Genomic DNA, 21540 nt, shown 5'->3' on the forward strand with positions numbered 1-21540 from the left:
TTGTCATAGAACTTCTCCCTTTTACAATGATGTTAGGATGTATTAAGAATAAATATGAAAATCATCATCACACACACACATATATATACATATACATGACTGTCATTACAGAAGGTTGACAATGTATCTGATCTGTACATTTGTAAATGGGTAAACTTTTCCAGAAAACTGAAAGCCACCCATGAATACAAATCTATTCTCGCCATGCTACTAATGTTCATCCAAAGGAAATATAGAGAAAAAGAAGCACATCCCAGATGGAATAAATATAAGAAAATATAATAAAGTGCTGTGAAAAAAAGGTCCCATTTGATTAAAATAATCTATTCTTTATTCTTATGTAAACATAAGGTGGTTGTAAAACACCATTCTGTGAAAGATGACGCTGAGCAACAAAAAGTTGGGAACTACTGGACAAACCAATACTTAAGAATGTAAACAAACACTTCTCACTTTAAATTCTAGTTATTATATTTATCCCTCTATCAAATCAATCCTTTTCCCCATTTTTTATCCCATGGGGATTCAGAGATATACCTTGCCTTTTCCATCTATTGTAAATATCACATGCATTACTGTCAGAACACAAAGAACCAGAACAGATATTACAAGGAATCTTACCTAATCCTCTAACAGTTGCACTAATTCATTGCTTTGAATTAGTAGTTTTCTTTTATTTTAATAATTAATCCTCAAAAGGATCTGAACTCTCAGAGTGAGGATTATCAGAACAAGTACCATGAAGCATTCTATTCAATGCTCTAATGACTCCACCATTTCCCATCTTTCTCTAAAACTATATGTCCAATGTACTCATCCATTTGCATGAATTTAGTTATCAACTTTAGCAAGTTAAGTAACCACATAGAGTGAGGACGAGGAACCTTTTTAGTATTAGAGGCAAACTGCAAGTACATCATGATATGCTAATATGCGTCTGGGAGGAATTCTCTTATTGCATTGATGTTGCCCACGTTGCAGGTGGTGGCCACATTGAAAACTTGTAAGACAGGAAATAAAAGTTGATTGTAAGTAAATACTTATGACTTAGCTGGTATTTTCTATTACTTTTTCTTATTAAAACATTGCATAATGAAATTGGTTCGTTCTTTTTGAATAACCTGGTATATAAAGAACCTGTGAAGTTAAATGTTCTGAGAAAAATAACGAATTTTCTAATTTACAAATTCATAGTGAGGCTAAGATTTTTGAAAATGCAGTGTCATTCATTTCCAATATTTGGTAAAAGCATGTTTGGCCAAAGGGAAATATTATCCTGCTTGGAAACAGATGAGACTTGGCAATGGGAAGAGCATCCAGTTGTACAAAAATCTACCTCAATAAAGTTTGTTCAACCCATGCAAACACAAAGAAGTGGACACTAAAATGATGACGAACAATAAAAAATATTCTGTTTAGTATTTTCAGATTTTCCTCTTTGTACTTTTGGAAATATCCTGAACACATGATATGATGTCCCCAAGCATGTGATACTCTTGAGTTGCTAGCATCTTGAGTCAGCCCTGTTTTTGTCATTTTGCTGCCCCCAACTAAAGTTTTTCTCATCAATAGATACAATCTAATGATAGAAAAAGAAACTGTCTCTCTCCTCAGATACCCACAAATCTATCAAGCTCTAATGAAAAGAACTGACTGGACACTTATAATGAAGTAAAACAGGAGAATCCTTGGAAACAAGCAATGGTTCAGTACTAACAAGCAGTAAGTATAAAAAGCTGACACAGTAGAATAAACTACCATGGTTTTCCTTGAAAAGAAAACTGACGTTTTAGCCAAAACACTTCACCAAAAATATTTTTTAATCATACATAGATACATACATATACAAACAGTTGTAAGCATGGTCATGTGGTTAAAATGCCAGCCTCCTAACCACAAGGGTTTTGGATTCAGAACCATTACATGACACCTTGAGCAATATCTTCTACTAAAACCCTGAGCAAACCAAAGCCTGGTGAGTGGGTTTTGTAGACAGAAACTAAAAAAAAAAACTGACAGTTTAGTGTGTATTTTGCTTAGGCATTGAGATACTAACAACATCATCATCATCATCATCGTTTAACGTCCGCCTTCCATGCTAGCATGGGTTGGACGATTTGACTGAGGACTGGTGAAACCGGATGGCAACACCAGGCTCCAATCTAATTTGGCAGAGTTTTTACAGCTGGATGCCCTTCCTAACGCCAACCACTCAGAGAGTGTAGTGGGTGCTTTTACGTGTCACCCGCACGAAAACGTACACACTCAAAATGGTGTCTTTTATGTGTCACCCGCACAAGAGCCGGCCCAGGGGCGTCGCCCGCACAAGAGCCGGCCCAGGAGCGTCGCCCGCACAAGAGCCGGCCCAGGGGCGTCGCCCGCACAAGAGCCGGCCCAGGGGCGTCGCCCGCACAAGAGCCGGCCCAGGGGCGTCGCCCGCACAAGAGCCGGCCCAGGGGCGTCGCCCGCACAAGAGCCGGCCCAGGGGCGTCGCCCGCACAAGAGCCGGCCCAGGGGCGTCGCCCGCACATGAGCCAGTCCAGGGGCACTGGCAACGAACCCGCTCAAACATTTCATGTGTCACCCGCACAAGAGTCAGTCCAGGGGCACCAGCAACGATCTCGCTCAAAAGATATCATGTGTCGCCCGCACATGAGCCAGTCCAGGGGCACTGGCAACGATTCCGCTCAAAAGATATCATGTGTCGCCCGCACATGAGCCAGTCCAGGGGCACTGGCAACGATCCCACTCGAAAGATTTCATGTGTCGCCTGCACATGAGCCAGTCCGGGGGCACTGGCAAACGATCCCGCTCGAAACATTTCATGTGTCACCCACACAAGAGCCAGTCCAGGGGCACTGGCAACGATCCCGCTCGAAACTGGTGTAGAACTCATCAATTTGCATATGCTTCTGAATGAAGCATTAGTCAAGTACAGAGCAGTAATAAGAACAGAAATGACAAAAGAATAAGACGATTATCTGCATCTTACACGAGAAACAGCTGTGGACTAGTGAAGTTCATAAGATAATCACCTTATTCCCTTGTGAGCAGTGTGAGCTTATAAATGGGTAGAAAATGTTATGACAGCGCTATGGGGAATAGTAAGTTTTTAAAAGTGTCATGAAATTTCTTTTATCAAGTACAATACTTATTTTTTTAAACACATTAAAAAAAAAATTTAAAAAACTTTTATTGGGATTAGAATATAAGTAGGGCTCTGAATTACAAGTGAGCAGAAAACAAATTAAAGTTATGCTAAGGTCCAGTATTAATTTTATTGCCTTTCCATAAAAATTTAACATAGCTTTTAGTCTATGCAAATATTGAGAAAAAAAAGTACATCCCAAATGGAATAGTATAAGAAAATATAATTAAGTGCTGTGAAAACAAGGTCACATTTGATTAAAATAATCTATTCTCTATTCTTATGTAAACATAAGGAGGTTGTAAAACACCATTCTGTGAAAGATGACGCTGAGCAACAAAAAGTTGGGAACTACTGGACAAACCAATACTTAAATCCTTTTCCCCATTTTTTATCCCCTGGGGATTCAGAGATATACCTTGCCTTTTCCGTCTATTGTAAATCCATTCATATATAATATGCATTACAGGAATATTAATCGACCACAGTATTTAATCAGTACATTATTTTATCAACCTCAGTAAGATGAAAGGTGAAGTTGACTCCAGCATGATTTGATCTCAGAACATATAGGCTGTAACTAAAACTATCACACAGCAATGTGTGTGACACTAACAATTCTGCCTATCCTCCTTAATCTACTGCTTCTGATCAATACACACTATTTGATGTCCTCACAAGTTCTAGAGATGATAATAAAGTTATAAAAGCTTTGGTTAATAAAATTACAAAAGGAAAAAGTTCAAACAGTAGTGAGCTGAAGAAGAAACCAATACATGGTTGTTCGATATGATAGAATTTTCCTCAAGTCACACCTTGCTGTCTTGGGAAATTCGGTATATTGATGTAATTTTTCATGCTGAATGTCAGGGCCTAATTCACTTGTCCCAGAATTTTTTTAAAAAAGTTACAGAGGTTTAAAGTTTGACAATTTTTATCCAGTCAGAAAACAGGATTTGGAAACTGGCATTTTGTGCGTGACTGCAATCCTAAGATGACAAAGCAATTATGTCAACACTGCGATGGTAGCACGTATTCTAAACATTTAATAAGTAAAAAAATGAGTAAACAACACACACTTTGTAGTTCTACGCATTCAATATGCATTTCATGCGAAAAAAAAAAAAAAAGAACACATTTTGTATATCTAAGAGTAGAAAAACAGCGTGAAATATCGGTTTGTAAACACGCTTTTTCGTAAGCGTTTGGTTTGTTACTATGGAAACAGGCATGTGTCCGAGGCTTTCGATAAGCGAAAATTACCCAAAATTGCAAACTTTAAAAGCTATCAACTGTTTATTTATTGATTTATTGCGAAAATGAATTTCATGTCAATAATGAGCATACAAAACTACACCAATTTGAAATCAATTGGAACAAAATTAAAGAAATTGAAAAGTGGCAACCAAACAGGAAAGATCCAAATAAGGACACATTGGAAACGTCCAAATATACTGTTTCAAGTAACTAAAACTTTAAAAGTGCCCACGACCAGAATGTCTTCGATGAAGTCTCCTCGATCAGGGTAGACATGGGATTAAAAACAATAGCAACAACTTCTACAGTCTACAACCGTAAGCTATAAAATAAGAGTCGGGGAGAACATCCCTTAAACTATTAAAACTTAGCTATAAACTATTAAAACTTAGCTATAAAATAAGAGGTGGGGAGAACATCCCTTAAACTATTAAAACTTACTGCTGGGTATAATTTCTGATTAGGCACAAGGATGGTCTTTTTGAAAACAGGAACACTTGACTGGCACTTTATTTTAGCAACACCAAAAGGATCGAAAGGTATCGTTGACCTCAGAGGGATTTGAACTTAGAAATGCAAACAATTGAAACAAATGCCTCGGATTATTTTCCCACCACTCAAACAGTCCTGCCAATCCTTCCAATAACGATGACTTCGAACGAGACGACGAAGGGAGCCATCTGCGTGGTCGAACTAATTGAAATAGTCTAATCTCCCTCAACTAAGATATACTAATGAGAGGAGAGAGAGAGAGAGAGAGAATGGTCACAGCTTGAAGACTGTAGACTCGTTCGCGATAGATGTGAAATACCATAGTTACAATCAGTATCCAACAACGTAGATGCGCGCGTGTGTATAAATACACACATATATGGCGATCTTTCGATCAAAGTAACAAGTGTGTCAAAATTCCCAGCTGATCTGTTCGGCAATTTCCGCAAGGAATTTTTATTTATTTACACACACTCATTGACTTTCATGTCCATGAATTGCATAATGAAACACACTCAGAGACATTTACTCGCACGCACACACATACATCTTTCATATACACGTACATACATAAATACATCTTTTTTATATGTATGTTTGTGCGTGTATATGAAAGATAATAGATGCATGTGTTTCACTATTCAACTTATGGACATGAAACTCAATAGGAGTGTGTGTGCAGGTGTGAGTTATATCGAAATAATGCCAAATTCTTTACGGAAATTGGCGAACAAATCAACTGAGAATTTTGATAGACTCGCTATTTTAAATATTTTTATTTATTCGAAATAAGAAGTGAGGTACGGGGAAACATTGTTTCAACAATGATAATTTATTATGTAATTTAATAGTTCTGACTATTTTAGATAATTTAATAGAACTATTTAAAATATTGCTAAGAAATATCAGTTCGTTAAAGATGAAGTGTTAAAGTGTAATATATACCTTGTCAGTGAAATTTCGTACAAGAAAAGTGCACAAGTCAGTCGTATGGAAGTAGAACTTGATTAAATATGTTGATTCATAAGAGAAATAAAACTAAATGGGATTAACAATTAAATCAACATGGGATTTACCCGAATAAAGACAACAGGAAAAGTGGAATTTGTCGACAATGAATTCAAAAGAAGGCTTTTATTCAAACTTCGTCCTGTTCGCCGTCCAATTCGTTAATCATGGCTGCCCAACGATTAAGACGCGTTGTTTTATATTAGGTAAAGCCAACATTCATCCGTCAATGTCAATCGACACTGCGCCGCACTTTCGTACTCAATTTTTGAGCCAGATGGAGGATATGTAAACGGAACCCTTCCCCCACTTAAATTTCTTTTTGTTTTTTTACGGAATCCCACGTTTTAGGCTATGGAGATTCCGATTCTGAAAAAAAAAATTCAAAATTTCAATTCCCCCCTCCCCGTTTCTTCATTTTTCACTTTTTCTGGAAATTGTTTTTGGCGAAATACGTACAAAAAAATCCCGCCTCAAGCAGGCTATTTACATGCTAGAAATAACAGCCAAATCTTACAAAAACTGCGATAACATAATGAAAAAAATGTGTAATCAATCTACTCACCTTTCTGCAAAGATTTCTTTCAGAGTAATTTCCCACATATGAAATTAAAGTGGTGGTGTTTTATTTTATTTATTTATTTTTTAAGTTACAAAAAAATATGAGTTTTGTTGAGAAGTGTGTTCGGGGAAGATGCTTCGAGATAAAGCTCCGCTCAGTGGTCCAGGTCATGAGGTAGAAATAGATGAGAACTTGCTCTTTAAAAGGAAGAGTCACGTCGGGAGAATAGGCCATCAAACGTGGGTTGTTGGATGCTATGAAACCACTGTGAAAAAAAAAAAGGATTTCTACAGCGCAGCAACACTAGAAGCTGTTATAATTGAAAATGTGTTAACCGGTACTATAATACATACAGACAAATGGGCCAGCTATAGGAACTTACAACAGCTGGGTTACATTCACAGAACGGTTAACCATTCAAAGAATTTCGTCGACCCTGAAACTGGCGCTTGCACGAACCACATCGAGACCTATTGGTCCCGTATCAAAAGACGGCTAAAGTATGTGACTGGATCATCGGGCGAAATGAAATGGTCCTGCGTCGATGAATCAATGTATTGAGAAATGTATGGATTTACTGCGAAGAAAAACTTCCAGAATTTCTATACATTTCTCGAACACATTGCGGAAGTTTATCCCCACTAAACTCCACCAGCGTGGCTTCCCCGAACACATTTCTCGACAAAACTCATATTCTATTGTAACTTTCAAAGAAAAAAAAAAGAAACATTTTAATTTCATATTACTGCGGGAAATTACTCGGAAAGACTCCCCACACACATTTTCTCGCAAATTATTGTTTTTTTTTTTCCCCAAAAACCCACGTTTTCGGATACGGAGATTCCGGGAAATTGCAAAAAATCGGAATTTTGAATTTTTTGCGCCCCTTCTCCCCTAATTTCTTCATTTTTCACTTTTTTCCGTAACCCTAACCCCAGCCCTAACCCTAACCCTAAAACCCCAACCCTAACCCTAAAACCCCAACCCTAACCCTAAAACCCTAACCCTAACCCTGACACCCTAACCCTAAAACCCAAACTCTAACCCTAACCCTAAAACCCAAACTCTAACCTTAAAACCCTAACCCTAATCCTAACCTAAAACCCTAACCCTAACCCTAATCCTAAAACCCTAACTCTAACCCTAAGCCTAACCATAAGAAGAAAAATTTTTGGAAATTTGTTTCAGAATCATAATCTCCGTATTTTCCCACATATTTTGACAAAAAAAAAAATTTTACAAAAGTTTTGGAAACTTTTTCAGAAGCATAATCTCCGTATTTTTCTGCATATTTTGAAAAAGAAATTCTGAAAAAAAGTTTAAAATTAAGAATTTAGGGTGGGGATGGATTTCAAAATGCCAATTTTTTTGCAGATTCGTATTCTCCATAGCCGAAAACGTGTGCTTGTGTAGAAAAAAAAATTAAATAAAAAAAAAGGGGTGGTTTTTTGGGGGGGGGAGGGGTACAAAAAGAATTCTTGCCAATTACTCTGAAAGAAATCTTTGCAGAAAGGTGAGTAGATTGATTTGCACATTTCTTTCATTATGCGAAGTTTTGTGAGATTTTGCTGTTATTTCTAGCATGTCAATAGCCTGCTTGAGGCAGAGGAGGGGGTATTTTTTTTTTTTTTTGAAAAATTTTAAATTTTACAAACAATTTTTTTTCAGAATCATAATCTCCGTATTTTTGTACATATTTCATCAAAAACAATTTCCGGAAAAAGTGAAAAATGAAGAAATGAGGATCGGGGGAAATTGAAATTTTGAAGTTGCGATTTTTGAAATTTTTTTTTTCAGAATCGGAATCTCCATAGCCTAAAACGTGGGATTCCGTAAAAAAAAAAAGAATTAAGAGAGAAGGGTTCCGTTACATATCCTCTATCTGGACCAATAACAGTCTTCTCTGCTGAGAGAAAAGTCAATCACAGAGCATTTAAAACGCATAATCTTTTAGATAGGAAGGGGTCTTGATAATTCGTCCCAATCTCAGTTTTCTCGTCTCTTTTTGTCTTTGAATAGCTGACGTTTTCTTACCCGTATTATTCTCGTTCAAGTACTCTTCGCCAGTTGCTAAACTGCTCATGTTTCCACGTGCCAGACTGTTGATTGATGATTTGTAGATCTTGTAATTCTGTGACGAACTCTGTTGTGTTGTCGTGCGTGGGAAATGAAAAGAGGGTCACCTACCTCCCTCTCTCGTCTGCGCCCATCCAGTAGTAGTCACTCCAGCGATCCAGCCCTACCCCGTCAACCAGTATAAGCAGCTGCTATCTCACCAACCTGAGAGCGAATTTCCTCACATCTGTTTGCAATACCTCGGCTGGCCAAAAGAGGATGACCCTGCCCTGTCCCCCACCCCTGCACTTCCCTTCTCATGCTTTCTCTTCCGATCAGTCCCTTGACCATTGACGTCATGGCCCTCTTCTTCCGGCTCACCCCCCACAGTTTTGTTAGCTCTGACTGTGTTTGTATGCTATTGTTGCTTCCTTAAATGAAAGAGTGTCCTACTGGAGCAAGATAGTGTGTCGACACTGTATCCACTCGTCTGTTTCCAAATTGTATGCGGGCAAAGTGGGGAGAACTTGTTTCCAACAATTTCATGTTTTCTATAAGTGAATACCCCTTATTTCTGAGATGTCGACGATGCAGGATTGTACTCTCGGTACTCTGGAGGTATAGTGAACCCTGGCAGTCAAGCAGGAAAGCAAAACAAAAAAGGGATTTAACGAGAGTAATCTCCCTCGACTGTCCAGAAAGTTCTCAAACATTCCCGAAGCTTCCGGTTGACGTGGAAGTCAGGGACTTCCAGTTCATCCCTTGTATAATGGAACTCATTTCTAAATTCGCGCCACTCATTGCCTGTCGTCCTGGCAACGGTGGGGCACTTCCTGGCAAAGATGGGGCACTGGTGAATTTAGACCAGTCTAAAGCTTTCGATAGGGTCGACCATCGGTATCTGGCGGTGGTCCTCCGGGCGGTCGGACTGGGTTCAACTTTCCAAGTGAATGGGTTCTTCTCAAGCCTGTTCGCAATTGAACGTTCGGTTTGTCAGGGCTCTCCCCTTTCCCCGCTCCTATATATACTGGCTCTTGAGCCACTACTGCGGAGATTGGGGACGATGGGGGGGGGACCCGCGTGATCTATGTTATGGTAGAGTTGTAACGGCATATGCAGATGATGTTACCACCATCGTATCTGATGAAGGGCAGCCACCTCGTGTAGAAGATATCCATCAAAGGATACGAAGCGGTGGCATGAGCAAAAATTAACCAGGAAAAATCAGTCGGCTTGCAACTCGGCACCTGGCGTGGAAAGTCGATGCCTTCTGATAGCGTCGTTGGACTCTGGACGGAGGGCCCAGTTAAATTGCTCGGAATCTGGTTTGCATCAGATCTCCAGGTGTAGAAGAACTGGAGTGAGGTAGCGAGTAAGGCGACGGCCATAACCCAGACCTGGTCTGGGAGGCCGTTATCCTTGCTAGGGAAGGCTGAGGTTGCACAGGTGTTTATAGCATCTGTAATAATTTACCACCTGACCGTCGTGCCTTGCGCCAGTTTGTGGCTGACCAAGCTAGAACGGATCCTTTTCCGCTTTTTGTAGAAGGGGAAACAACCACGTGTGAGGCACTCCATCTTCTGCCAAAAACCATTAAAGGGTGGACTGGGGATGCCTTGGCTGATGATACGCAAGCACACGTTGAGGCTGAGATACCTCCAGCACTACCTGGATGGTGAGCAGGTGTGGTCACCGCATGCCAAGCAGCTTTTCCCACAATTGTGGAGACCTAAGATGGGAGAATTGCAAAAGGAGTGCAGACAAGCGCTTACTCTGTTCTCCCGGGCGAGCAGTGCCAGCGGTGAGGTTACCACTGCGGATTTCTATAGCGGGTTGGTAAAGTTTAGGTCCAATGACGTCCTGGGGGAACTCTAGTCTTTGATGACGAACAACTGGTCAACCTGTTCGGAAGGACATTTGGGCCGAGGTATCTGGATAATTTCCAGAAATCCTTAGCTTGGTTGTGCTACCAATCGGTCTTACCGGTTCGAGAGAAGTTGTCTAGACACGGTTTCAACACCCTGCCCACATGTCCGAGGTGTGGGCGCGTCAGTGAAACTGTCACGCACGCCTTCGTACACTGTGAGGAGTTGAAGGGGTTGATAGCCTATGTCGAACAACTGATGTCGGATGTGGAAAGAGTACAGCTCTCGACCGAGTCTATAGTTAAGATTGTACCACCTCCCTCCCTGAAAATGGAAAAGAGGGCAGCCTTTTTCTGCGTAGCGGCCATGCTGAAATAGACAGTGTGGAGGACACGTGCAAAAGGAATTGCGACAGGCCACCTTATCTCCGGACAAGGGTTGGTAAATTGGTTCAACTTCCACCTTTTAAGGAAGATCCGTTTGGAGAGAAAGTACCTGCCTCTTAGCGTGTATGAAAAAAAATGGGCAAATGTGGTAAGAAGGTTGAGTATGAATGGGGCCATGCTGGTGTAGCCAGTCAACTGGAGAAGGAGAGAAACGTTTTCTTGTTAGCTCTGGAAAAAAAAAAAAAAAAAACAAACAGGCGGGTTGAAAATAAACACGGAAAATATGTGTATGTGTATATGTATGTATAGGTGCATATATATATATATTTCAGTATATTTATTATATATTTTAACTTCATTTAATTTTTAACTTCATACCGTTTTTCATCATAGATTTCATGTTTGTAACACCCCTACCCCTTCCCCTGTAAGACAGTCCGTTGTTTTCCCTGGCCCTTCGTTTGTGCTTTTCTATGTATGCCCTTCTAAGGCAATAAAGAAATTCTCTCATTGCCCATCGATAGGCAAATAAAGAAATTACTCATTGCCCGTCGATTCTTAGACAAGCATTGAGTCACGCCACTCACTTATACACTCGCTCACGCGTATGTTCGCCTTCTTGCTTTGAGACATGTGGTCGCAAAAGAATATGTTCATGTAATGTTACAAGCTTTCCTTCAATTAACCTGTAGTGAAACCTCTCTCTCGGGTATTTATTTACAAATGATAACGTAGCGGCTAACATCTAGCTTTTGACCGCTTGGACCCTTGTGTCCACCACCCTGATTGGCTCTTATTTGCGCGGCATTTATCCCCAGTTCTGTTTCGCGCCAGGGTGCATACCGACCAATCGTGGCCTTCTGTTAAGGTCACGTGAGAGAGAGTTTTTGTGCTGTTTCTGGAGCCCTTTTTTTATCTATAAATAGCCAGTTTGTCTCGTCTTCAGACCTCTCACAGGTTTGGTCGTTTGACCACATACCAACCAGCCAGTTTCCAGCGACGACGTCAACACCACCGATCTACTGTCTACTGCAGTTCCGTTGCCAGTGCCAACACCCCCACCAAAGTACACAACAGCAACCGCGGTTCCGTCTCAACACTGTTTGTGTGGATTGTTTCCACCGCGAAAATAACAGCCAGGACAACCTGCGAGAATCTTCTGTACCAAGTAACCGGCTCAGCATAGAAGCCTCAACTTCACTCACGACATGTGACACCACAGCTCTGCTATTCGGCCACAACCTCTTGCATACGAACATTCTACCTACTGTGTAACTCTTCTATGAACTGGTATTTCTCTATCTATGTGTTCCGATGCTTATCTAATGTGTTACAGACACTTAATCCATTCTCTGTATTTCTCATTCACACACACACATATTATTGTATACACATGAAGGCCTGTCATATATCAATATATATTGTTTATATTGTCGCATGCACGCACACAGACACACAGTTCACTATGCTAATAAACCTACTCTTTATATATATTTAACGGTTGTGTCTCTGTCTCTCTCTCTTTCCTTTGCTGGCACTTGCTCGCATCTCACATTGCGAGCCCTGTTATGCTACATTACATGTTTTGTAGAGACCGTGCGACGCGTTAAAAGGAACCTTCTCCTGTTCATCGCCATCTCCTTTGGTTCGCACGGTCGTTCTTTACAAACCTTATATGTTAGCGCATTACCTCCAGTAATAAATATGTTATGACTTATTACAAACGTCTCGCAAATTCTTATTTTCTAGTCGTTTACGTACAAGATGGTGACCCCTCTTTCTCTCATGCTTATTAAATTATAGGATGTCACTTAATCAACATCACTATAAAATGGTAACCCCGATGTCAAGAACATGATAGCCACTGCAGACATTTCACTATAGAGGTATTCAGGTAGAATGGTTTCAACTGTTGATGATCTTGAAAATCTGGACATTTGCTGTACAGAGGAGTTCTCATATGGCCGATAGTGTCATGGAAAAAAAAAAGAGCCGTCGACCATTGTCCTTTATCGAGTTGTAGAGGACTAAGTGCTAGATTTATGTTCTTCGTGGGGGTGCCGTTGGTTGTTTCACATTGGCCATTGACTTGAGATCGATAGGGAGAGGTTCGAGTTTTTACTGTCTCATTGGCGTGAAGGAAGTCCTGGAGCTTCTTACTATCAAATCGGGTTCCTGTTGTACGAGGGAACTGTAATGCGGAGAAATAAGAAAAGGTTCGCCTAACTTCTGGTCGTCTGCCGTCCAGCTGTACTCAATCCAAAACTCACGCCCTGCCCGTGTACCTAACGATAGCAACTGCTAAAACCAATCCCTCTCAGCTCACTCGCCTCATGTCAATTTCACGAGCACCCAAAGCAAAAGAGGAGGACCCTTCCCTCACTTCCTCTCCCACCCTTCCTGTTTCGGTCAAGCCCCTTGACCGTTGACGTTACAGCCCTTTCCTTCTGGCACATCTCATCCCGACACCCCCACCACCACCACCATTACTGATCTCAAAGATCACTTCACTTTACTCCACGTCAAAATTTGCCATCCACCTGGGTGGACGCCTTACACGCTGTAATCCTTGTAGGGAGGGAGCCTCATTCACTTCCCCTCCACGTTCGTCGTCCGTCAAAGCGACAATCCTGTAAACATCCAAGACGTGACACAGCATTCCATCCACAGAAACGTTATTTTTGGAGTTAACAGTCGTCACTGTTCCGTGCCTTCAGAGACTTGATCCAGACTTCATCTCCCAGCTCCACAAAGACAGGCTCTCTCTCTTCTGTAGGGCATTCTGATGGTTTACTCAGATGCCGCCATTCATATCTGAATATCGCACTGTGTAGCACAGTCTCTTCGGCCTGTTCTGATCGGGGCGACATATTGTACCAGAACACTGCTTCCAGTAGTGAGATGCGCCCTCTCTCCACCATGGCCTTGATTGTACAATGGTGTCTTTCCAAAATCCCATTTCTACTTGGCCTGTACGCTGCTCTGAAGAAGCGGTGCACATTCCGCTTATCAAGCATCTCCTTCAGTATCTCCGAACGAAATGCAGTGCCATTATCCATCAGCAATTCGTCCACAGGGCTCCGCTCCATGAATATCTCATACAGGATACGTGCAATTTCGTCTGCAGTATCTGTCTTCAATTCCCTCCAAATGGCCATCGAACCCGGCCCACAGTCGACCATCAAGAGATACATCCCCTACCAGTAACATATCATCCACCGCTAATCGTCTCCAGTTGTGCTCTACCGAGATGTTTCCCTGCTCATGCACACCTGGAGTAGGGTAAATGGATTGACACCTATCACAATTCCCGACCACCTTTTGGATGCTCTGCCTAGTAAAGTTAGCATCACCCCACCCTGGAATGATACAGGGTTCTATCCATGCCCATATGATGCATAGCATGTAGTCTCCTTAGCGTCGAGTCACTTAACCGACTCACTGCAGCTATCCCCTGCTTCGAATCTTCCGGCTCCACCAACCAGGCCTTTTTCACTCTGAGCCTCCACTTCGACGCCTCAGATTTCCAGTACAACCCCTATTGCTTGCATCGCACCATACGGTCCCATTCTCCAATTTGGGCATGTACCAGTTCCCTCTTACTAGGTCCTCTGCTCTTGTCCTTTCTAGGATCTCCCGCATCCTCCACTTTGTCTCTCCAGTTTTCCCCTTCTGTTCGTCTCTTCATGTAGCCGCACGCTGTCCGTAGCCACCCCATGATTGGGTAGTGTCCCACTATCCTCCCACACATCGAGAATAGTTCTCTTCTGCTGACGCTGGCACCCAGTTCCGGAATTTCATTTCCCCTCCGAAACACCAATGAGTCTGTTTTATTTCTTTCAAGCCTGAGGCTCAGTGCGGCTCGTCCAACCATTGGCTCCGGTGGATTCACAATCAGCTCGAACACCTTGAGATGACTTACAACGTGTGTGGCAGACACTACAGTCTTATCTACCAAGATGTTGTCTATATAGGAACTGGTAGCCCTTATCCTGTCCACCTTTCCCAGGATAGACTTGAGCACTGTCGCCATGATCGCGGAATTTAGCCCGAAACTCAGCCTAGTCAAACACTATGTCTGGCCCTTGTATCGCACCAGCTCATACTGTCACAGTTTCTCTCTCACACTAGCAAATATGCTGACTTCAAGTCCACAATCGTCGCTTCCCTCGTCATCTGTCTCTACTCACGCAGCGTCCCACCGCAGACGTCAGTCGCTTCGTGTGGCACGATACATGGTCATTTGTTGCAATGTAATTTGTTACGTACAATAAATAAGATAACCAGGCAACAGTAACAACACTGTAACGAACTAACAAATCTCTTTATGAACCAACAATCAATATTCGGTGTAAACTAACCAACCGACACCTTCCGACTTCACTGCAAACTAACACGAACATTACTCGTCTCCGAACTCTGAACCTCGAATTCACTCGGATTGTTACTATTTATACTTTACTCAGACCAGTCTATCTCTCACAAGGGGGCGTCGTAACTCTCATCACATCCCCGCTTTTGAGATTTCGACTACTGTGAGAAAGTTGAATTTTTTTTTTTTTTTTTTTTTCTTTCCAGCACCTTTCCCACTTTTTTTCTTTTAGCTGTTGTATCTTAATTGTTGCTCAACTTTTAAGGTAGTATTGTTCGTTACACACAGCACTTTTTCTTTTCATTGTACTAAGCACTCTTGTTTTTATTTTGTTTTTTGTTTCTTTTTGAAAATTTAATATCTTTTTCGTTTAACTACTACCTCCAGATATTCAGTCTGTTTTCATTTTCTGAAGCTCGTTCTACGGGTTTCAATATCTCTCGGTACTAGCACTTCAAACATATCATAGAAGACTTCCATCGTTCTTCTGTATGTCTCATCTTTAACTGGTTAAGGTTTCTTTTATGTTCCAAACATTGTCCTTTAATTAAATACATCATGTTACCTAATATTTTGATTACACAGCCATCCTCCCAACCTTCTTTATCATTTTTGTAATTTTAAAAATGAAATTTATCTCCTACTTCGAAATGTTTTGTAATATTTCTTGTATTTCTTTCAAATGTCTTTTTTGTCTTTCCTTCAAATATATTTTTTCTCGGCGATAATTTATCAAAGATCGATTTTATTTTACATGCGAACATTAACTCTACTGGTGACTTTCCTGAATTAGTTTTTGGATTTGGCGTTATTCTATATACTCTCAAAAATTTTGATAGTGCCTCATCATTATTTAGCTTGTTCCTAGCTTTCTTAGAACTCTTTTGAACGCGTTGACAAATCTTTCCGCCTGCCCTTTTGACCTCGGGTGGTAGAGTGGGGTAAAGATGTGCTTTATGGCATGTATCGTGAATTGTGTTCCATTATCTGAAACTAATGTGTCTGGAATACTGTATTGAGCAAAAAACTCGAGTTGGAACTTTATTGTTGTCTTTGCTGTGGGTTTATTACATCTGCATACTTCTGGCTACTTTGTATAGCTATCCACAACGATTAGATAGTATGCGACGTTCACTAGTCCAGTGTAGTTGATATGTATCCTGGGCCATGGGCTCTCAGTCTCTGGCGACAATTGGTATTTTACTGGTGGTGCTTTGGTTGCCAACACTCAACCTCCACATGCTTTCACAATTTCTCGATGTCCTTGTCCATAGTTGGCCAATATACAAAGCTCCTCATTAAAGCTTTCATTCTGGACATTCCCTGATGCTCACTGTGAAATTATTGCAATACTCGTTTCTGTAGTGCACTTAGTACTACTACTCTCTGCACGTACATTAAGACATCGTTGCATAGTAAGAAATTATTTGAATTTGTATTTTTATTACGCTTATTTTTTAATGTTTCTTTCATTCTTGTAATGTAACTATCCTCTACGGATTTCATTTTTATATCACGTGCTTCCACTGGCAGTTCTTGGATTATATTACACACAATACTTCATAACCCTAACCCTACACAAAACTTTAAAGTGACAGAGACCACAAACGTCACTTTTACATTTTATGACAAAGTCTTGCTTTGACAAAATATGGGTGTACATAACTTAAATCTGTATCTCTGGTGAAATAGTGCATCACCTATCACAAAATCCATCCTGGAAAATAGCTACAGCAAGAATAGACCATTTGTATTCCTTTTACCTCAGCCAAAATGTCCCTAACTTGACTATATATTGCAGCTGTGACCAACTAGGCCAGATAGGATGATTTTGTTCCTAGTGGCTATGGAAAGAATGGCATTTCTAAGATTTTCATAGAAAAGAGAGTTTCTTACTATGAATGAAAATCTGGTACACACACACACAGAAAAGAAAGTCATGTGACACCTGCAAAACAGCAGCAAGTTGAATTTAATGGTGTGGTTAGTCACATTGGATGGCATCTCATCTAGCCTATCAGCTAGGTTCTTCTTGATCACAAAGCTGACTCTAACTTCTTGCTTCAGCCCCTCCAAAAGAAACTGTAGCCATAGCCTTCCCAAGACAATTGTGTCTCAGAAAATGCAGCAATTGATCCTGTATCAACCCAGCTGTGCTGTAACAAGACCATTACTGTACTCAAGTCTATAGGATTTTGCATTTTCAAACAGAGTTTACACATTCCAGCAGCACTTTGTGGATGTATCCTTTGCTTGTTTATGTATTTACATTTTATATTTGTTCTTCATTACATATGTTGCTCCTGTTGTATTGAACAGCCATCATTCATGTTAAATTGATCAGCATGTGAGATAAGAAATGTTTGGGACACCGTTTCTAGTCCTTTCCTAGTACCTGAATGGGCAGTTCTCTTCTTAAATAAGGTTGCTCAGATACAGGGGATTCTACCCAATTCTTTTGACTGCCAAGATAGAAGTTTAACAATAAGATGAACAAGATGTTTGCTTTCAGTTCATCCTCAGTTGTTAAAAGCATGTATGGAAGGCAATGATTCCAAGAATAGAAAACAAAGTAGTGTTGTTTACAGCCAAGATGTATGAATTCAGTGAAGTAGTTTCATTTGATCTGACAACTTCCTTCTGTTGCAATGGGAATGGGTATACCAAAATGTGAAATTCAGTGTTATACTAGCACATGAGCAATAGTTTCTGCCATGGTATCTAATAGGGAGATAGCTTCAATTCAAAAAGAAAATCAGTTCACACAGGTAAAAAGATGCATATAGTTTAGAAAAAGAGACAGTTGGTTTACAGTGTTAATATGTACATATTGAAAACATGCATCAGATGTCGAAAAAATAGTCCAAAGGTGTTTTAACAGTGATGAATTTTTGTCTTCTGACAATGGATGCTATTTCTGTCATATTCCCTTAAGTCTTTGCTGATACTGTCCACACAAAATGGGCCAATATCAACCTCAGGGTGTAGCTGGTACCAGGGTTTGATTAGATTGTAGAGTAGAGAAAACTATATGGTTGTGCTTCTATGATACATAAAGGTATTCATGACCTGTAGAGATGTCATAATAAATATAATCTGGAGAACAGGGTAGAGGAAATTCAAAAGTTAAAGAATTTTTGAAGTCTGAGAAGTTTTTCATTTTGCTCTTGCAGACTGATAGAGGCAAATGTGTGAAGAAGTGCACTGCAGCAGATCTGAGCCTTTAATGTGACAAACATGTCACAGGTAAATATCTCTAGGAGAGTGATAGTCAGGCAAGAAATTCAAAGCACATGTGAGGTTTATGATTAGTGTGAATGGGGAAAACAGAATTTCAAGGATTTGCTGGAAATGTTTAACACCAAGTTATGCTGCTAGTAGTTCCTGACAAAATCATTGCACTTTGTTTCAACTACAGTAAGTTGCTTGGAAAAGAAAGAAAGTGGTTGCCATGTACCATTAATGCACTGCTGAAGGACCCCACCAATACCAACATCAAATAACAAACATAGTAGTACTTTGGGATTAGGATGAACTTAGTTGTGTCAGTTAAAACCATCTTAATTTTATGAAAAACAACAAAAGTAATGAGATGATTCTTGTGCGATTTCATTGGATATTTGTGAAGGGTTAATGAAGTTCCACTCAATGGAGAATAAATTGACCACAGAAATTCACCAAGTTAAAAAATTTCAAGATCAACTTAACCATGATGTCAAGAGAATGAGTACCTTTATGCTGCTAGACGGACAAACTCTACCCAGTTTCAGCATGTGCTCAAACACTGATTTGGCAATCTTAGCATAGTCTGGAGCAAATCACAATGAGAAACCATTTTTATTATAATCCCTATCTTTTCAGTCATCAGTGTCTTTTATTCATTTCCTCAGCCACATAGCTCTAAGTAAAAAAAAAAAGCATATTATAAAGTGGTGAGGACTCTTTAACCTTATGAGCTATAAAGGAACCCCACTAGAGTTGGTGTCACTAATAAATTCAACCATTAAGTGGTTGGCAAGTGAGAAGGGACAGTCTTAAGAACTCCTTAGTCTATAAAGTCCATAGCAACCTCTCTAGTGCTAGTGCCACAATAAAATGCACCCAGTACATTCTGTAAAGTGATTGGTATTAGGAAGAGTATCCAGTAGTAGAAACTGAGTCACAAAAAAAAAAAACATAAGCAAGATATGGTTCTCTGACCAGTATCTCTGAATAAGAACTGGCTCAGACCATGATGTCTCACCCAACCCATGCCAGCATGAAAATCAAATGCAAAGTGATGATGACAGTGATTATGATACACAAAAAACTTGAATACAGCTCCCTGACTACTGAATTCCAATGACAAGGTATTGGTCAATTCAAGGCCACAATTGGAAATACTTCCTCAAGTATCAATGTGATTACAAAATACTAAGGCACATCTATGCTTTTGATGGTGTATATATATATATATATATATATATTGTATATATACACACATTAGGCTTACACACACAAATATGTATATATTATTCATAACCTAAATTGCATTTGTACCTTGGTAATTTTGGTCCATCAACATTGAATCCTTGTTTCAACATTGTATCATGGTGGCTTCATCACTGTGAGTCAGAGACAGAGATAATCTAAGCAGTGGAAACACCCTTTCTCACCTGCTCCAAAGAAGGCCATAGTCATTTCATCTGCAGGGAAGGTGATGGCCTCAGCTTTTTGGGATGCAAAAGGAATTGTGTTTATTCACTATCTTCAAAAGGGCCTCACCATCAATGCCAACTCACTGAGGCAATTATGAATGGCTATAAAGATCAAACACTCAGGAAAACTGACAAATGGGGTCTTTGTTTCATCAGGACAATGCTCCAGTATACAAGTCATTGCTTTCAATGACTGTGACCTTGTCTGACTATCATCAGTTCCCAAATATGAAAAAACACTTGGCTGGGAACCAATATCACAGGATGATGACGTCATATCTGCTGTTGATGATTTTTTGACCAACAGGATGAAAGCTTCTTCACCAATGGGATCCAAGCACTGCAACACCAATGCAAGGGGGACTATATTGAAAAACAAACCTCATTTGGTCACATTCCATGAGAGCATCTGCATCAGCCTATGAACTTTTCAGTTGCCCCTCAAATATGTGTGTGTGTGTGTGTGTGTGTGTTACAATAAGGAACACATTTCTATTTGTGATATTTGACAAAAAAATGTTTCTTTTTTATCATAAACAAAAAAAATATGCTACTATGAACAACAAATTCAAAGCTTATTATTCTTCGACTAGGTATGATTGTAGTTGTGGTCATGAGTTTCTTGATGTTAGCTGATCATTGTGTTTTGCTGTCACTGCTGTCAATTGCTTTTGTGTTGTGACAATACTCTGGACTGTTGTGGGTTCTGCTCTTGCCTGTTGACTGCTTTTTGCTGTCTGGTCATGGTGGCTAAAATGTGCTGAATATATAGTGGTGGTCTTGGTCGGAAAAAGCACTCCAAAGGTGAAAAAAATTGTTGTTAAATCTGAAGTCTTGAATGTCAGATTATTTTATGATGTTGGTAACATTCTAGCAAATGGCGATCGTATTCTTGACTTGTTTTTCTTATTTTTGCATTCAATATAGTGATCCAGGTTTGATTTCTATATATTCTTGCTACATGCCTCCTCTGCCAGTGAAATTTCCCATTCATGGTGAATTGAATGAAATGATGAGAATTGTAGATGGGAAGTGTATAAAGGAGTACACATTAGAAAAGGGTGAATGCAAGACTAAGATTGTTGGTTAAATTACATAGATGGTGAAAAGGTAATCTAACTGAAAGTACTATGAGAAGATGTTTTCATGCACAATTCAATGCTGTCTTATACATGAAGTACTGTACAAGCTTGTGTTGCAAAAATCTCCAAAGCCAGGAATGTAAGAAAAAAATTAACAATATGCAAGAGAAATCAAAATTATGGCTTGACCAGAGTATAATTGCATTATTTACATACATACATACACAACACACACATATATATATATACACACGCACACAAAAAAACGTGCATACACTCACACATACAGGGGTGCAAGTGTGAGGGAAGATACAATAAGTAAAATAAAGAAGTACATATTCATATAAAACGTATATAAATAAAATAAATAAATAAATAAATATACATATACACATATACATACACACACACATATACATGCAAAATATATTCATACCTACACATACATAAACATATATATGTATATATATACATACACACACCTACAAACACATATATAAAACATAAACATGCACATACGTGTACACGTAGACATGTGTACACGTATACATGTACACGTACACATGTATATATATATATATATATATATATATATATATATATATATATATATATA

At 39.7% G+C, this 21540-nt stretch overlaps 1 protein-coding gene across 11 annotated transcripts in view; it reads right to left on the minus strand.

The window, feature by feature from the left end:
• The window catches only part of LOC106881926 (serine/threonine-protein kinase Nek7), a 55355-nt gene extending 48179 nt beyond the window's left edge, over positions 1-7176 (minus strand). For 4 of the 11 annotated variants that reach the window (XM_089359115.1, XM_089359111.1, XM_089359113.1 and 1 more), the window contains exon 1: positions 5974-6089. The gene's annotated coding sequence lies outside the window, so the exon portion shown is untranslated. Of the gene's footprint in view, positions 1-4846; positions 6090-6470 lie in introns of those variants that run through there. The other 7 variants (XM_014932453.3, XM_014932451.3, XM_014932452.3 and 4 more) reach the window with 4 other exon arrangements.
• Positions 7177-21540: the final 14364 nt, after the last annotated feature.

The sequence above is a fragment of the Octopus bimaculoides genome, chromosome 10 (assembly GCF_046866305.1).
Source record: "Octopus bimaculoides isolate indiv1 chromosome 10, ASM4686630v1, whole genome shotgun sequence".
NCBI classification, from domain to species: domain Eukaryota; kingdom Metazoa; phylum Mollusca; class Cephalopoda; order Octopoda; family Octopodidae; genus Octopus; species Octopus bimaculoides.